Source organism: Apium graveolens, chromosome 7 (genome assembly GCF_009905375.1).
Source record: "Apium graveolens cultivar Ventura chromosome 7, ASM990537v1, whole genome shotgun sequence".
NCBI lineage: Eukaryota > Viridiplantae > Streptophyta > Magnoliopsida > Apiales > Apiaceae > Apium > Apium graveolens.
The window spans coordinates 71,182,391-71,200,700 of NC_133653.1; the positions used below are offsets into that span (position 1 = coordinate 71,182,391).

The following is an 18,310-nucleotide window of genomic DNA, read 5'->3' on the forward strand; positions in this document are numbered from 1 at the left end:
AAAATCTTGAATTGAAACGGGGATCTCTATCAGACATGATAGATATTAGAACTCCATGTTGCATCACAATTTCTTTGAGATATAAGTGCACTAGCTTGTCGAGTGAAAATTTTTCATTGATCGGTAGAAAATGTGCTGACTTCGTTAGTCTGTCAATGATTACCCATATCGCGTCATGATTTGCTTTAGTCATTGGAAGACCTACCACAAAATCCATTGCTAGATGTTCCCATTTCCATTCTGGAATATCCAATGGTTGCAGTAATCCACTTGGACGTTGATGTTCCGCTTTGACTCGCTGGCATGTGTAATATATACTTACCCATTCTGATATCTCTTTCTTCATATTTAGCCACCAAAAGTTTTCCTTCAGATCACGGTACATTTTCGTACTTCCTGGATGTATGGAATATTTGGAACTTTGCGCATCTCGTAATATTTCTTCCTTCAGTTCTGCCATATTAGGGATCCAGATTCTTGATAAAAAACGTAGAATTCCTTTATTATCCTTCTAGGTTGTGATTTCTTCTCCTGTTAAGTTATCATCTTAACCCATCACTTCTTCTTGACATCGTCGAATCTTTTCTAACAATTTGGATGAAAAGTCATAGCATAGATAGCTTTAGTAGTTTCATTGGGAAAACGAATCTTAATTTCCAACTTGTCAAATTCCTTGGCTAACTCTTCAGATGATGTTAACAAATTCAATCTTTCTTTTCAGCTTAGTGCATCTGCCACAACGTTCACTTTTCCTGGATGATAGCTAATTATAACATCGTAATCTTTGATCAACTCTAACAATCGTCGTTGCCTCATGTTAAGTTCCTTCTTCGTAAAGATGTACTTTAAACTTTTATGATCCGTGTAGATTTCGTATTTCTCACTGTAAATATAGTGTCTCCAAAGTTTCAATGCAAATACGACGCTTCTAATTCCAGATCATGTGTAGGATATTTCTATTCATGAGGTTTTAATTATCTCGAGGCATATGCAATTATGTTACCATGTTGCATTAGTACACATCATAGTCTGCGGTATGAAGCGTCGCTGTAAATGACAAAATATCCATACTCATCTGGTAATACAAGTACCGGTGCGGTTACCAACCGATTCTTCAATTCTTGAAAACTTTCCTCACATTTGTCATCCCATACGAAATTTTCACTTTTTTGAGTTGACTTGGTCAGTGGCGTTGCTATTTTCGCAAAATCCTTGACAAATCTTCTATATTATCCTGCCAATCCCAGAAACTTTGAACCTCTGTTGGTGTCTTCGACCTTTCCCAATTTAACACAACTTCAATCTTCGTTGGATCAACTTGAATGTCTTCCCTGCTAATGATATGCCCTAAAAATTGTACTTCGTTTAACCAAAATTCGCATTTTGAGAATTTTGCGTACAACTGTTCCTTTCTTAGAATTTCCAAAGTAATCCTCAAATGCTCGACATGCTCTTCTTCAATCTCCGAGTAGATCAAGATGTCATCAATAAATACAATCACAAAATTATCCAAGTACCTCTTGAATACCATGTTCATCAAATCCATGAATGTTGCTAGTGCGTTGGTCAAACTGAATGCCATTACGAGAAACTCATAATGTTCGTATCTGGTACAAAAGGAAGTCTTGGGAATATCTTCAGCTTTGATCTTCAATTGATGATAGCCCGATCTTAAATCTATTTTAGAAAACTATGCGGCTCCTTTTAGTTGATCAAAAAAATCATCGGTTCATGGCAAAGGATATTTATTCTTGATAGTCAGCTTATTCAATTTCCGATAGTTGATGCATAATCACATGCTGTCGTCTTTCTTCTTTACGAACAATACTGGTGCACCCCAAAGGGATACACTGGGTCTTATAATTCCCCTGTCTAGAAGATATTGTAACTGCGTTGACAATTCTTTCATCTCAACTGGTGCCATTCGATATGGAGCTTTCAAAACAGGTTTTGTACCCGGTGCTAAATCCCTGTTGGAATCTTTTCATTTTTCTTCAGTATCAACTTGTTCTAGAACAAACCTATCCAACTCAGTAAACTTGGCTTCGTATTCTGTCACGGACATATTTCCCTGCTTCAGTTCTAAGAACTTGATCTGTATTTGATTCTTCACATATCGAGGAAAATGTTTCTCTAAGAATAGCTCTTTAAACCTATCCCAGGTCACAATATCTTCACCTTCTAAGGCTTTCCTAGATTCCCACCAATAATTCGCTTCCCCTTTCAAAAAGTAGCTGGCAAAATCAGTCTTCTGGTCCTCACCCACTTTCACAAGTGCAAATGCTTTCTCTATTTCCTTTAACCAAGTTGTAGCCTTAATAGGATCTGATGTTTCCTCAAATTCTGGAGGCTTAACTGACTGAAATTGCTTGAAGGTAACAACAGGCATAGCTGGTGGTAACTGAGGTTCGGGACAGGGTGGCTGTTGTAACATCTGTTATTGAATCTGTTGTTGTTGTTGCTGCATCTATTGCTGCATCATTACCATCTGTTGTTGCATCAGATGGAACATTTGGTTTATGGGGTCATTAATCTATCCCTCAGAGTTGCTGTTGGAGGTTTCGGTTCTAGTCTTTCTCTTTGGTGCCATTTTCTGATAATAAAATAAGTAATTCTTTTTAACAGTTTATTAAACAATTGACAATAAGTAAAGAAACAGTTTATCCTGTATTAACAAAATTTAAATAATGATTTATGGAAGGGAAAACAATTTGCTTAATATAAAAATAGGAAATTTAAACAATTAACTGAAATGGTTTTGTCACTTGTAATGAGAATGATGGTACACTATTTTTAAATTTAAACAGAATTTAAAATATGGAAAACTGTAAAATGATAAAGTAAACATAAATGCTATAAAACTGTAAAGACTATAATTTAAATAAAAGAAAATTTGAAAAAGTTCGTTTTATATATATAACACCAGCCTCGGGTGTAAGTGCTTGGTATAAAAAGTCTCGATCAAAACTTCCATGGCTGATGCTACAAGTCAAGCTAAGTACTACACACATACATCACTAACCATACTATACTAGGCTGCATCTATCTATATCAGTCATATATACTACACATCTGGTCTCCTGCTGTCAAATCTCAAAATCCTGAAGAAATACGCCTCAGCTCATCCTGGAGTATCTAGACAACTGTCTGTGCCAAACGAAGAACCCTATGAAACTCTGCACAAGAAGGTGGCCCGTCATGTATCAAAGTATCTAAATCAAAGGTAGCACTCATCATTGTGGACTGAAGCCTCTGTCTCATCATATAATCCGGTTGAAGTGCGGCTAATGATCCTCGGTCTCTTTGATCAAACAAATGCATAATCTCCCTGCACTGTGTACTCCAATACTCAGCATCCTCTCTCACAACACTATAATCATGATACGGTACCATATATGGTTGTGCCACATGTCCTACAGACTCCTACGATGGAACTCTCGGTATCCCTGCAGCACCCTGCTGTGGTAACCCCAACTATAACCCTACATCGTGCTCATCCATACCTTCAACCGGGGCCATCTGAAATATCTCTCTGGGGCATGCACCTGAATAGGAAGTAACACTGCTAGTGGTGGAAAATCTGGCTCAACCTCTGGAATAAACTGATACTCTACCGGAAGTGGAGGTGGAAGCATCGGCTCAAAGAACTCTAGTGGATTAAACATCTCTACTGGATCAGGAATCAGCTCTGGAACTGGTGGTGATGGCTCTTGGGGCAATGGTGGTGGCGGTGAAAGAGGTGGAAATACATACTCAGATACTGGTGGAATAACTGGTGCGACTGGTCCTGTGACTGTCCTCTCAGATGAACCTGAGTAACCTGACGACGCCATATAATAATATAACAAAGAAAGAAGAAAGGTCACTTAATAATCCTAGAACTTATACTTTCCTAGTCTAAATTTATCTAAATCCTAACACTACTCTTCCTATTTGACTATTCCTATCCTATTTGATCTTCCTATCTTATCTTAATCCTAATGTTCTTATTTTCATGGACCTAACCTACAACTCTGATGCCAAACTTGTAACGCCCTCCAGACCCGGGGTATAAGTCTGTAAGTTACTAGCTAATCACCAAACCTGTACAACCTGTATATTAATAATAATAATAATAATAATAATAATAATAATAATAATAATAATAATAATAATAATAATAATAATGAAATATATCTAAACCCCTTTAACACTAACCAGGATCTTTTTAGGTTGAAGTATGAAAACAAGAACCACTAACTACTTTATTACAAACCAAATTCAAAATCTTACAAACTCTCTTTATTACAAACCATTGTCTAACCAGTTTTAAACTAAGTTCATCTTTATTCAAACAAACACACTAACTATCTACACTCCACCTGTTCGAGTAACTCAAAGCTTTCTTCCTGGATTGGAATCAACACCTTGGGTATGAGGGGGTCCCGCGGCTTGACTCGCTTCTTTACTATCGAGTCCTGATAGGTTTCATTTTCCTTCTTAACTGAAAAAAATAAGGTGAATAACAACAAGAAAAGGGTAAGCCAACAATTGCTCAACAAGTCCGTGATATATAAATAGTTTTAAAGTAATGTAAATGAATGGCCATTACTGGCAAATACAAATGAACTAAACTGGACACAAGATCGCACATATACCCTGCTAATCATCCAGGATACAGTACAGATCTATATCTCACTATATAGATTCAGTCGGGTACCCAGGCTCTACGGCCCATATCAAGGATCTGGTTATGTCCTGGTCCTTAGGATCAAGTATAAACTTAATCCCAAACATCATTATCTAGTCCATGGAGGAGCAACCGGAATAATCGGTATGCTTTGATATATTCTAATCACCACAATATACCAATATGTATGTGTAACTGTTGGAATATGAATAGGAAATTCAAAGGAAAAGGAGAAATCAAGGATCGAAATGAAATGTGAACAAGATAATAACAATTGCGTATCAGTGTTTATGAATAAGAATTAAAAGAGTGCAAGTGTGATAAGTATATGAAGAAACGTCACTATTCTGAAATTAGAATAGGGAAAAACTTTCCTTTCACATGATTTATTCCAAGTACTTCACCTTCGTCTATCACCGGCTCAATCCGCCTTGCTGGCTTTGCTTCTATAAAATAAATAGACTGATTTAGTCATCCCGTATTTCAATTACGTTTCAAACCAACTTTACGTAGCTCCTATTATGTACCCATCCACGTATTATTGACTCGTATATTATTTATTAACAAGCAAGACTTGATTAACCACATAAAACACATAAGAACATAAACCACATAGTCATTTTTAGTTTTAAAATAATTTTTAGAATCAAAATTGACTCGCTGTCCGCTTAACTGATCATTATCTGACCCGTTTCCTATTTTTCTGGATTTATCAGACTCGTCTCTACGCGCGATTCGGCTCATAACAAAATAAATATCAAAAGTCAACTAGTTTCTAAAAGAAATTAGGATTTAATATTATTTTTAATGAAAATAAATCATTTTTCGAAGTTAAAGGGCTTTTATTTAGCTCGAATCGGACAAACGGTCCAATTAATATCAATTAAACACAGATAAATAATTATTACTAATTATTAAACCCTAAAAATATTTTTAAATGATTATTTGGGAAAAATCAGAATTAAAAAATGATTTTTCTATAATTTTTGAAATTAAAATGAATTTATTATGATTCATTGAAAATTATTTGATCAATTATCAAAATAATTAATCATTTTAAATAATTAATAAATAATAAATAATTAAGAAAATACATAAATCTGATTTTGAGAAAATATTTCAGAATTATTTATAATATAAATTAATTAAATAATTAATTAATTAATCAATTTATAAAATAAATAAATCTGATTTTTATAATTAATAAAAATAAAAATAATTTTCCAGAAACACTTGTCAGAATCCAATCTCTGACAAAATTGGATCAAAACCGGGTAATTCAATCGGGTCAAAAGGGTCAAAATTCGGGTCGTGAAAAAGACGCCGGATTTTTGCCAAGAAACCGGCAACCGGAGCAGATTCCGGAAACCATTTTCAGGCCAAAAACGGAACCGTTTGGTTCGCTTTTAAGCTGGTATTAATTCCAAATCATTCAGGCAATCTATTCCCGACCATAACATCTTAGAATAACCCTCAGGTCATCTTCTCCAATCAAACCGACTTCATCTCCGGCGAAGCATCGAATTCCTTCGTTTGTACATGAAACCTCGATTTTAATAGCTTAAATCAAAGCTTGTTCATCATAGAATCAAAGTCCTAACACCCTATATACCTCAGCTTTCTCAAAATCAAAAACGTTTAAATCAAAATTGAAAATAAACCCTACATATCGAATTATCAATTCAAGCAATTGTCTGTAAAATTAATTAGCAAAAATCGATCAGAAATCATCAGACAAAGCTATTCATTACATCAATTTCAACAAATAACCCCAGAATCAAAAAGTTCCAAATCGGGTATAAACCTTAGAAATTGAAAATAAAAAACAATGAATTAAAACTTGAAATTGATGATAAAAATAGAAAGAACAGATCAAAACCTGCGATTTGAGTACTCGAACTGCTTGATTTGGTGTAGAAATCAGATCAAAATCAGTGTTTGATTGTTCAACCCGAATTTGAAACTCGACCTGGTTCTTGAAAGAATTTCCAGAATTTGCAGATTTTTAATAATTAGGTTATTTATAGTAGTGAAATTATTACTCCTAATTAAAATTAAGGCCCTAATTCTACATCTTTTAAAATTAATTGGCCCCAAATTTTATAATTTTTTAGTATTAAAATTTAATTTTTAAATATTCTATATATATAATATATATGCTAAAATTTCCCAAAAATTGTGAATAATGCAAAAATACAAAGAAATGGTATAAATGAAAGTCCCATAATTTAATAAAAATAAAAATGTGATTTTTGTGGGGGTTTTAACACCCAATGGGGCCCGAAAAAGTCATTTTTCACGAAACAAGAAAATTTATAAAATACCTAGATGTTCGGAATAACACGATGGTACAAGCCATTTGATGAAAAATAAATCCCATAATTTTATTTGAAATATCAGCTATAAAATCATAATTCGGGTCTTATAACTTTTGATACGAAAGCTATAAATACAAAATAAAAGATTTGAAAAATACCCTGAATATATCTGGACGATACAGAATGCACGTAACACGTAGCAGTTAGGGTTTTACAATGAATTGTACATAAATGACACATTAACACACATAATTTATTATAATTATGATATAGTACAAGCATAATTTTCCCAGACGTTACCATAAGGCTCCACCTGATGCTGCATCGAGCATGAGTCTGGACTATACTCCCAAACCATTATAAAAGCAATTGATGATCATCCAATCAGGCATGCCATGATGAGGACACTTCCTAAGCATCTCCTTGTACTCCTCCCAACCCTCACACAAAGATTCTCCTGATTGTTGTGCAAATTGAGTAAGAGCATTGCTGATTACAGCTGTCTTCTCCATAGGGAATAATTTAGTAAGAAACTTCTGAGCAAGATCCTCCCAAGTAGTAATAGAACCTGCTGGTAAAGAATGTAACCATCACTTAGCTTTATCCCTCAGAGAAAAAGGGAAAAGTCTCAGCTTCACAACATCTTCAGAAACACTTTTAAACTTGAACGTGTCGCAGATCTCGATGAGATCTTTAATGTGCATATTGGGATCTTCCGTTGGAGAACCCCCAAACTGGACTGCGATCTGTACCATCTGAATTATGACAGTCTTGATCTCAAACGTATTAGCTGCGATAGCTGTCCTGACAATGCTAGATTAAATGTCATTCATCTTTGGTTGAGAATACTCTTTCAACATATTCGTTGCTACTGATAGATCTCCCATTGCAATGAAAACTTCTTCTTCAACTTTTTCCTCTTCTTCAACTTTTCCTAGTGTTTCCTTATAGATTGAGAATACGTTCGCATACACACTCTCTAGAGTACCTGAAACACAAACAAAGTAAACTAGTAAGTAAAATATCCGAGTCAGTGAACTTTAACGACCACTGATGTCAAACACATAAACTAAATTTAACACCGATATCCCCGGCCAGCGGCGCCAAAAACTTATTCGCTGTAATTTTAACGCGAAAATACACGCAAGCATACGCGATCACAAGTAGTATAAGATGTAAATCAAGTTTGTTCCCATAGGGACTGGTTTAGGTTAATTTTAGATTATGCACTTATGCAACAATGTATGGTTATCGTTCAATGCGAAGACAATACGAAATTAAATTTTGATTAACTAGAGATTATACTATCAAACATTAACTAAGAGAATTAAAAGTGATTTACTTATATGAGAATAAATATGGGATTCTAACTTCATTAAATACTTCATTCAAAGTTTACGTGTTATCAATATCATGCGATGGTAATGATAACTAATCAGATAACACGAAATTAGTGTGGCGCCCTCCAAACCCGGGTCAGAAGTTTGGGGTCCACACACACACGCCTTATTTATATCCTTCTTAACAATAATAAAGATAATAATAATATGCAGTGAACCTACTTACCAACTACCACGGACCGCAATAGGTTAAAGTATGCACACAAGCCAAACACACACTTATATTACAAACCGTTCAAATCCCAACTATCCAAACTCAGAACTGAGTATTAAACATTATTACAAACTTTTACAAACTTAAATTACTCCAAAAGGTGCCTACTAGCTTAACTCGATCAACCTGAACCCCTAGCTCTCGCGCTGGACTGGGGATCCTCGTTACCAACTGGTTCCTTCTTAACTAGAAAAGAACATAAACAATATCGCACAAATGAGCTAACTAGCTCAGCAAGTCACAATGACAAAACTGAGAATAATGATCATCAAATGAAAAGGGTTATGATATCAAGTGAACAATGAATTATGTTTTAGAATTGGATATTACATTTTCATTTTAAAAACGAAGGTTAGGCTGCTGATCAGTCACGCACTAACCCCGAGCAAAGCACACAGCACTGCTCTAACTACTGCATCCAAGGCACACATTGGCCTAACTTGACCATTTATATGGTCTGACCACGAATCTGGTCCATAATTTTATAAAACAATCCAATTCTAACATAACAACAAAATAAACAATTTAAAACAATAAACAGAATTATAAGCAATATTGGATATTTAATAAGGAAATGGTTTCAATCTTTACAAGGGATCAGTATGGCAATTTCAAAGCTTGACTGTTAAGTGATGAAAGAATTGGATAACAAAGGAATCAATGTTTCAGGGTTACAAGGATTTGGTATTTCAAAGCATAAGGTACAATAGGTTGAATATGTAAGTAATCCGGTTCAGTGCTTGGTATTCAGATTGTATGTATTTGTGGAGTAGTATCGTATATTTGTGGTACGTATCCGGGTGTACAACAATCAATGGTTTAAAAAGAATAAGGTTTACGGCTCAAGATCAATAACTGGAATCAGGGTTTAGGGTTCAGTGCTTCAAAGCACTTGTAATATAAAACAGGATTATCAATCAACTACAATATATCTCGAGAAAGTTCAGAACACTTGCCTGGTACTAGCTTGTTATACTGTACTATCTTCCAATCACAACCACCTTACTCTTCGACTATCTGTTTCCCTAAGCATCTATCAATATTTAACTCATATGATTCTATTCGAAACACAATTCTATCTACCCTTCATTTCACCCAAATTCGATTAACGGATTGAAAATTACGCTATAACCAAGTAAACACCGAACATATAGACTGACAGTTAACCAACAAGTAACATGTAGCACATAACACATCAAACAATCAATGATATATCATTTATAAAGAAGTCTCGGGTCATAAACAGGCTTTCGGGTATTTAAGATGATTTTCAAAATATTTTTTGGAATTAAAACGGGTCGTTGGATCAATTTAAGAGTAATAAACAAGGTTCGGTTGGCCAAATCTGGCTTCAAAACAATTTTCTGATAATTATCGAGCCTTGAAAATAATTTATAATAATATTTTAAAGCTCGAAACTATTTTTCGGAATTTTTAAATCATTTTTAAATAATTAAATCTAATTAAATAATTAATTAAAATCAATTAATAATTAATTAAATCAATTAATCAATTAATTTTTGAATTAATTGACCAATTAATCAATTAAATATTAATTGAAATTAATTAACTAATTAATTCAGATTTATTTTTGAATTAAAAATAATTTTTGGAATTAAAATAATAATTTTTGGAATTTTCAGAAATTAAAAATGGATTTTTATAATTAAAATAAATAGAAAATATGATTTTTAAATAATTTTAAAATAGGAATCCAAAATATGCAAATTCTGGAAAGTTCAGGCACTAAACTTCACCATCATCAAAAGTACAGGGACTAAACTGCAATTTTGCAGTTTAGTCGCCGGAAAATTTCGGGGATGGCCGGAGAACACGATTCCGGCATCCTCACCCCACCATCTACTCCATATATGATCTACACAACACCAGGAACACAACCATGCAATCAAATCACATCAATAACCCCTGATCTGGCCGAAAAATGGCCAAGAACATCACCGGTTTCCGGTGAACCGACGAAAACTTCAAAATACAACTCCCTTTGATTCACTAATCATCTTTTAACGAGCTATATACCAATCGATTGCAAATTTTATAAGGAACACAACCCACTATAATACAACAGCTAATAACCCCTAAATCAAAAAGGCCCAAATTCAATTGAAAACATTCATACGGGTTATAAACCCTAATTTTAAAATTCGAAGATTAAACTCAATTTTGAGCATGTTATTGAACTCCAAATCAGTCATATGACATATGAAAATCATCAGGAAAACAAGCTCTATAACATGCAATCATCAAATCATTCAAACAATCATCCGAATAAAAATTCATATTTTTAATAAAAATAATTCAAAAATAAATAAATTTTCAGGAAATAAACCTTTGATTCTGCAGTTCTGGAACTTGTATAATTTGATAGTACTCTTCAAAACCTCCAATTTGGTTACTAGAGCTTCCCGAGCAGATTTCAATAACACCTCCAAATAGTAGTTTGATTCTCAGAAAGGTTTATGAATATAGGTATTTTCTCTGGAAAATTATATAATTAATGTCTGCAAATGATTTTTGATACGGAATAAAATACGGTAAAGGCTATTTATAATTACGTAAAATTAGTATCCCGCTGGATCATTCCAGATACAAAATGGTACGTTTATTTATAAAAACTGATCGAAACAGTATCGGTTTTTGGGATAATTATCCAAACCAGTACAATTTGTACTGCGGTCTTGGTCTCAGCACCTGGTTACACGTATTACGAGGTGATATTTGTGATAGTTTAATAAAAAGATCCCGTTTATCAAAAATACGAGTTTTATTGATTTACCGAAACGAATAATGTATCGAAAATGTTACGCCCGGACCCGCGCAGGACAAACCGTACGCCGGATCGAAAAAGTCGAAACATGGAAAATGCTCGGAATATTGCAATTAGGTTAGGAAGGAGTTTTTGGAAGGGTTTCGGGTTATAAAAATGTAACAACGGATGATGTCGGTTGGTTCCCGATTGTATAAAATAGTTTTTAAATACTCGGAAAAAGATTTTATAAAATCCATATATTTCCTATAAAATCATAAATCAACATAAAAATAATTAGGAAGATATGACAATTATCTATATTTTAGTTTGGACATATAAAAATTAAAATACTCAATTAATATTAGTTTTAAATATCCAAACACATTTAACACTTAACAAATAATTCACAGAATAAATACTGAACACATATAATAATTGTCTATTAGCAAAAATAATTACACGATATATCTCGAATATTACATCCTTCCCCCATTAAAAGGATTCTGTCCTCAGAATCTCCTAAGAAAATAAATGATGGTACTTTTCTTTCATATCACTTTCTAACTCCCAGGTTGACTCTTCAACCTTTGGGTTTCTCCACAATACTCTTACTAACTTTACCACTTTATTTCTTAATACTTTCTCTCTTTCCTCTAGAATTTCTATCGGAATCTCTACATATGACAAATCTGCCTGAAGCTCTATTGGCACATGTTCTATTACATGCCTGGAGTCTGGATTATACTTCTTAAGCATCGATATGTGAAAAACATTGTGAATGTGCTCCATGTGCGGAGGTAACTCCAACTCATAAGCTACTTTGCCAACGCGCTTTAGAATCTCAAAAGGTCCGACATATCTTGGGCTCAGCTTTCCTTTCTTTCCAAACCTGGTTAATCCCTTCCATGGTGATACTTTCGGTAATACTAAGCTTCCTTCTTCAAATTCCATGTCCTTCGTTGATTGATCTGCATATTTCCTTTGATGGTCTTGTGCTGCTATCAATCTCTTCTGGATAACTTCAACAACTTCTTTTGTCTGCTGCACTAATTCAGGTCCAAGTATTTTGCTTTCTCCTACTTTGTCCCAATACACTGGAGATCTGCATTTGCGTCCATAAAGGGCTTCATAGGGTGGCATCCTAATACTGGCGTGATAAGTGTTGTTGTAACCAAATTCTACCAGGGGTAAATGCTCGTCCCAACTTCCTTTGAAATCAATAGCACAAACACGTAACATGTCTTCGATTGTCTGGATTGTTCTTTCACTCTGGCTGTCCATCTGCGGATGGTAAGCCGTACTCATATTCAGTCTCGTTCCCAAACATTCTTGAAAACTCTTCCAAAATCTTGAATTAAATCTCCGATCTCGATCGGATACGATAGACACAGGAACTCTATGACGAACTACAATTTCCTTTAGGTACATATGGACCAACTTGTCGAGCGAAAATCTTTCATTTATAGGCAGAAAATGAGCTGACTTGGTAAGTCTATCCACTATAACCCAAATGGCATCATGATTAGCCCTTGTCCTTGGTAATCCAACTATGAAATCTATGGTAATATGTTCCCACTTCCACTCTGGAATCTCCAATAGCTGTAGCAATCCACTTGGTCTTTGATGCTCTACCTTAACTCTCTGACATGTATAACATCTGCTAACCCATTCCGCAATTTCCCTCTTCATATCTGGCCACCAATAATTTTCCTTTAAATCTCTGTACATTTTGGTACTCCCTGGATGGATTGAATACCTTGAACTATGAGTTTCCTATAAAATTTCATTCTTCAGCTTCGTCACTGGTGGAATCCAAATTCTAGAAGAAAACCTAAGGATACCTTGATCGTCCTTTTGCGTGAACAATTCTTCACCTACCAAATGATTTATGTCCTGATCCATTACTTCTTCTTGACATTTCTTTATCTTTTCTAACAAATCTGGCTGGAACGTCATACTATACACTTTTGCTTCATCAGGCTTGCAAACTCTTATTTCCAATTCCAATTTCTGGAATTCCTTATATATATCTTCGGGTACTGATAACACATTTAACTTTTCCTTCCGACTCAACACGTCTGCTACAACGTTCGCTTTACCGGGATGATAATTAATCATGCAGTCGTAATCCTTGATTAATTCTAACCATCTCATTTGCCTCATATTAAGCTCCTTCTGTGTGAATATGTACTTCAAGCTTTTGTGATCCGTTTAAATCTCGCAGTTTTCTCTATATAGATAATGTCTCCAAATCTTCAAAGCGAAAACTATGGATGCTAGCTCCAAATCATGAGTAAGATATTTCTGTTCGTGTGGTTTCAGTTGCCTTGACGCATACACAATCACTTTATCGTGTTGTATCAGAACACATCCGAGTCCTTTATGAGAAGCATCGCTATAGATTACGAAATTTCCTTGATCGTCGGGAAGTGACGAAACAGGTGTCGTGATTAATCGTTGCTTCAATTCCTGAAAACTTTCTTCGCATTTGTCGTTCCACATAAACTTTTCATTCTTTCGCGTAAGCTTTGTCAATGGTGTTGCAATCCTTGAGAAATTTTGAATGAATCGACGATAATATCCCACTAATCCCAAGAAACTTCTTACCTCTGTGGGTGTTCTCAGTCTTTCCCAATTTGTAATGGCCTCAATCTTTGCTGGGTCCACTTTGATCCCTTCATTACTGACTATGCGTCCTATGAACTGAACCTCCTGTAGCCAAAACTCACACTTCGAGAATTTAGTATATAACTTCTTTTTCCTTAAAATCTCCAAAGTTGTTCTCAAATGTGCTGCATGATCCTCTTCCGTCTTTGAATAAATCAAAATATCGTCTATAAACACAATAAAGAACTTATCCAAATACTCCTTGAAAATTCTATTCATCAGGTCCATGAACGCTGCTGGGGCATTGGTCAATCCAAAAGACATCACTAAAGATTCATAATGTCCATACCTTGTTCTGAAAGTTGTCTTTGGTATATCTTCTGGCTTAATCTTTAGTTGATGATATCCCGATCTTAAATCAATCTTGGAGAAGTACTTGGCTCCTTTTAATTGGTCAAACAAATCATCAATTCTGGGTAACGGATACTTGTTCTTGATTGTAAGCTTGTTGAGCTCCCTGTAGTCAATGCACAGTCTCATGCTTCCATCCTTCTTTTTGACAAATAGTACCAGTGCACCCCACGGGGATACACTGGGTCTGATTACTCCTTTCTCTAACAACTCTTGTAATTGCTTTGCTAGCTCCTTCATTTCAACGGGCGTCATTCTGTACGGGGCCTTGGATACTGGTTCTGTTCCAGGTGCTAAGTCAATTGCAAACTCAATTTCTCTGTCTGGAGGAAATCCTGGTAACTCATCGAGAAACACGTCTGGAAATTCATTGACGACTGGGATATCTTCAAGTTTTGCTGGCTCCTGGTTTTTGTCAATCATAAATGCAACGAAATGCTCGCATCCTTGCCATAGTAACTTCTTGGCTTGAATCATCGTTAAGAATTTCTTTACCTGCTTCTAGCCTTTAAATGTTACTATCATCTCATCTGGTGTCTTCACTATTACCTTCTTATTTCGACAATCTATCTGGGCATTGTGCTTAGATAACCAATCCATGCCTAAGATAACGTCAAATTCTCCTAACTTAAAGGGTATCAAATCTACACAAAACTTACTACCAGAAATCTCAACCTCACAATTCCCACAAACTTGATTAACAGATATACTTCTTAATTTGCTAATTCCACGGTCATTATTTCATTTAAATACTCAACTGGACAATTTAGCTTATTAACAAAATCTTGTGAAACAAACGATCGAGTTGCTCCCGAATCTATTAACACTTTGGCACATAAAGAATTCACATTAAGCGTACCTACCACGACGTTAGTATCCTGGATAGCATCTTTCACAGATATATCAAAAACTCTAGCCCTTAGAATCTCATTCACTGCTGGGGTAGATCCCATAATCCTCAATGCATTACTGACCGGGGTCGGTGTCTTGCAATCCCTGGCTATATGTCCTGGCTTTCCATATTTGAAGCACGTAAATCCAATAGCTGGAACCTTAATTGTTGGATTCCGGATAGGCTGATCCTTGTTTACTGGCTCTCTTGCTGGCTGACTTCGGCACTCCCTCGAATAGTGCCCTTTATGATTACACTTGAAACAAACGACATTCAGCATATTACCAACTCCTCCATGTTTCTTCCCACATACGTGACAATTTGGAAAAGTTAACCTCAACTGATTCGGCTGATTCACATTAACTGGACGGTTGCCCTGGCCTCCATCGCCTGTATTTTGTCTCTTGAAATTAAAATTTCTCCCTGGCTGAAACTTGCCCTTTTTAAAATTTGGAAACTTCCCTGGTTGTGACTGACCTTTATTTCCCTCAAATTTCCTTTTCTTGCTTTCTTTCTCCTTCTGTGACATCTCGCTCTCTGTCTCTGCGATCATGGCCTTCTGTACAACTCCTGCGTAGGTATCCAACTCAAAAATGGCTACCTTCCCTCTGATCCATGGCTTCAGACCTTGCTGGAATCTGGAATCTCTTAGCCTTCTTCCTGTCAGTATCCACATATGACGGCACATACCTTGACAATTCTTCAAACTTACTCTCATAATCCGCCACCGACATATTTCCTTGCTTTAACTCTAAAAACTTCAGCTCCATCTGATCCTGGACAAACTGGGGAAAATACTTTTCTAAAAACAATTCCTTATACTCTCCCAAGTAATATCATCTGTACCTTCTAATGTCTTCACAGTGTCCCACCAATAGGTGGCCTCATTCTTCAAGTAATAACTCGCAAACTCAACCTTATGTTCTTCCTTTACCTTTACTAAGGCAAATGACTTCCATATTTCCTTTAACCAAACATTTGCTTCAATCGGTTCTAAGGAACCCTTGAATTCTGGTGGGTTTAATGCCTGAAAAGTTTTGAAAGTTACCTGAGGATTGGTCTGTCTTTGTTGTTGTTGTGCCAGGTGAACTGTTTGTTGGGCCAAGATTTGGAGAATCTGGGCTATTGCTGGGTCTATGGGTCCTGGGTTTGCATTCTGGTTTATATCATCTTGGTTGTTATTGTTGTTGGTTTCTTCATTCTGGGTGTTGGTGCGGGTATTTCTTCTGGGAGGCATTTTCTGTAAAGAATCAAACAACTTATTTAGCTTTTAAATCAAATCCTTTGCATAAAAGAGAAGTTTTGTAAAACAAAAATATCTCTTTTTGAAAATAGTTGTAACAGTTGAACTAAGTAAATTGCATGATTCTTTACAGAATATAAACAGTTAAGAGAACAGGGTACATGGTATCACAGGGGTATAACTGGTGCAATAAATAAGGTACAGTAAAACAGGTGCAGTAAAATAAATGACAATGCTAGAAAAAAAAAGGTACTGGTATATATATATCAAAAGTTTTGGGTAGTACAAGTGTAAAGACGCTTCAGAAGTAAAAGCAAAAAGGTACAACAACCTACTCACTAGTCAGCAGCTCTAGTCTATAAATACAACTCAAAAGTCTACTGATACATACTACACACTACTGTACATACTACACAACCATAACAACACTGATCATCATCTCCATCTCTGGATCTCTGACTCAACTCCAAGGAAACTCTGGTCCTCCCAGCCTCTCAAAGTCTTCCATCACCTCAGTAGCCCATCCCATAAATGCATCAGGGCCTCGGCCAGGTAGTGTAGCTCCATATAGCCTAGCCTCAAGAATCATGCGTGTCACATGGATCTCCTCTCGAAGCTCCCTCACACCACGATCAACATCTGTAGTCCTGATGATATGCTGTTGCTCTCGGATCTGGGCCAACAAGGAATCACGCTCTAATAGAAGAGCCTCATACCGGTAATAAGGAACTGGGTGCAATGTAGACTAGAATGGGGCACCTGCAACTGAATGCCCAGTGGAATCTGAATCAGCTGGTGGGGGTCCTCTGATAGGTGGCCTCATGCCTAGGGGTGGAATAGCCTGCAGTGGTATGGGCTGCAACACAGGTGGGGGTACAATAGCCAACACTGGTGGAACAACAGGACGTACATCTGAAGATGGTACTCCAACTGACGGCTCTGAGTGATCAGCTGATACGGGGATGAAAGAGTCGGCCATCGCTGCTATCTGAAATCATATTGTAATATAAGAATCTCGAACCACAACGCGAATCATACTAATACCTATTATACCGTATCACTAGACCTCTCGACGTTCTATCTTTCTATTCCTTACTTCTAATCCTAACCCTCTACCCATTCCCGTCAACCTAGGCTTGTGTCAGTGACTTATAACATGTAGCTCTGATACCAAACCTGTGTCGCCCTCCAAACCCGGGTCAGAAGTTTGGGGTCCACACACACACACCTTATTTTTATCCTGCTTAACAATAATAAAGATAATAATAATATGCAGTGACCCTACTTACCAACTACCACGGACCGCAACAGGTTAAAGTATGTACAAAACACACACTTATATTACAAACCGTTCATATCCCAACAATCCAAACTCAGAACTGAGTATTAAATATTATTACAAACTTTTACAAACTTAAATTACTCCAAAAGGTGCCTACTAGCTTAACTCGATCAACCTGAACCCCTAGCTCTCGCGCTGGACTGGGGATCCTCGTTACCAACTGGTTCCTTCTTAACTAGAAAAGAACATAAACAATATCGCACAAATGAGCTAACTAGCTCAGCAAGTCACAATGACAAAACTGAGAATAATGATCATCAAATGAAAAGGGTTATGATATCAAGTGAACAATGAATTATGTTTTAGAATCAGATATTACATTTTTATTTTAAAAACCAAGGTTAGGCTGCTGATCAGTCACACACTAACCCTGAGCAAAGCACACAACACTGCTCTAACTACTGGATCCAAGGCACACATTGGCCTAACTTGACCATTTATATGGTC

At 36.0% G+C, this 18,310-nt stretch overlaps 1 non-coding gene across 1 annotated transcript; it reads left to right on the forward strand.

Annotated features, from left to right (window-relative positions):
* The first annotated feature begins 7,377 nt into the window (after nt 1-7,377).
* On the forward strand, nt 7,378-7,484 carry LOC141676264 (small nucleolar RNA R71). The gene has a single exon (XR_012556862.1). It is a non-coding gene; the product is annotated as a small nucleolar RNA R71 (small nucleolar RNA).
* The last annotated feature ends 10,826 nt before the right edge of the window (nt 7,485-18,310 follow it).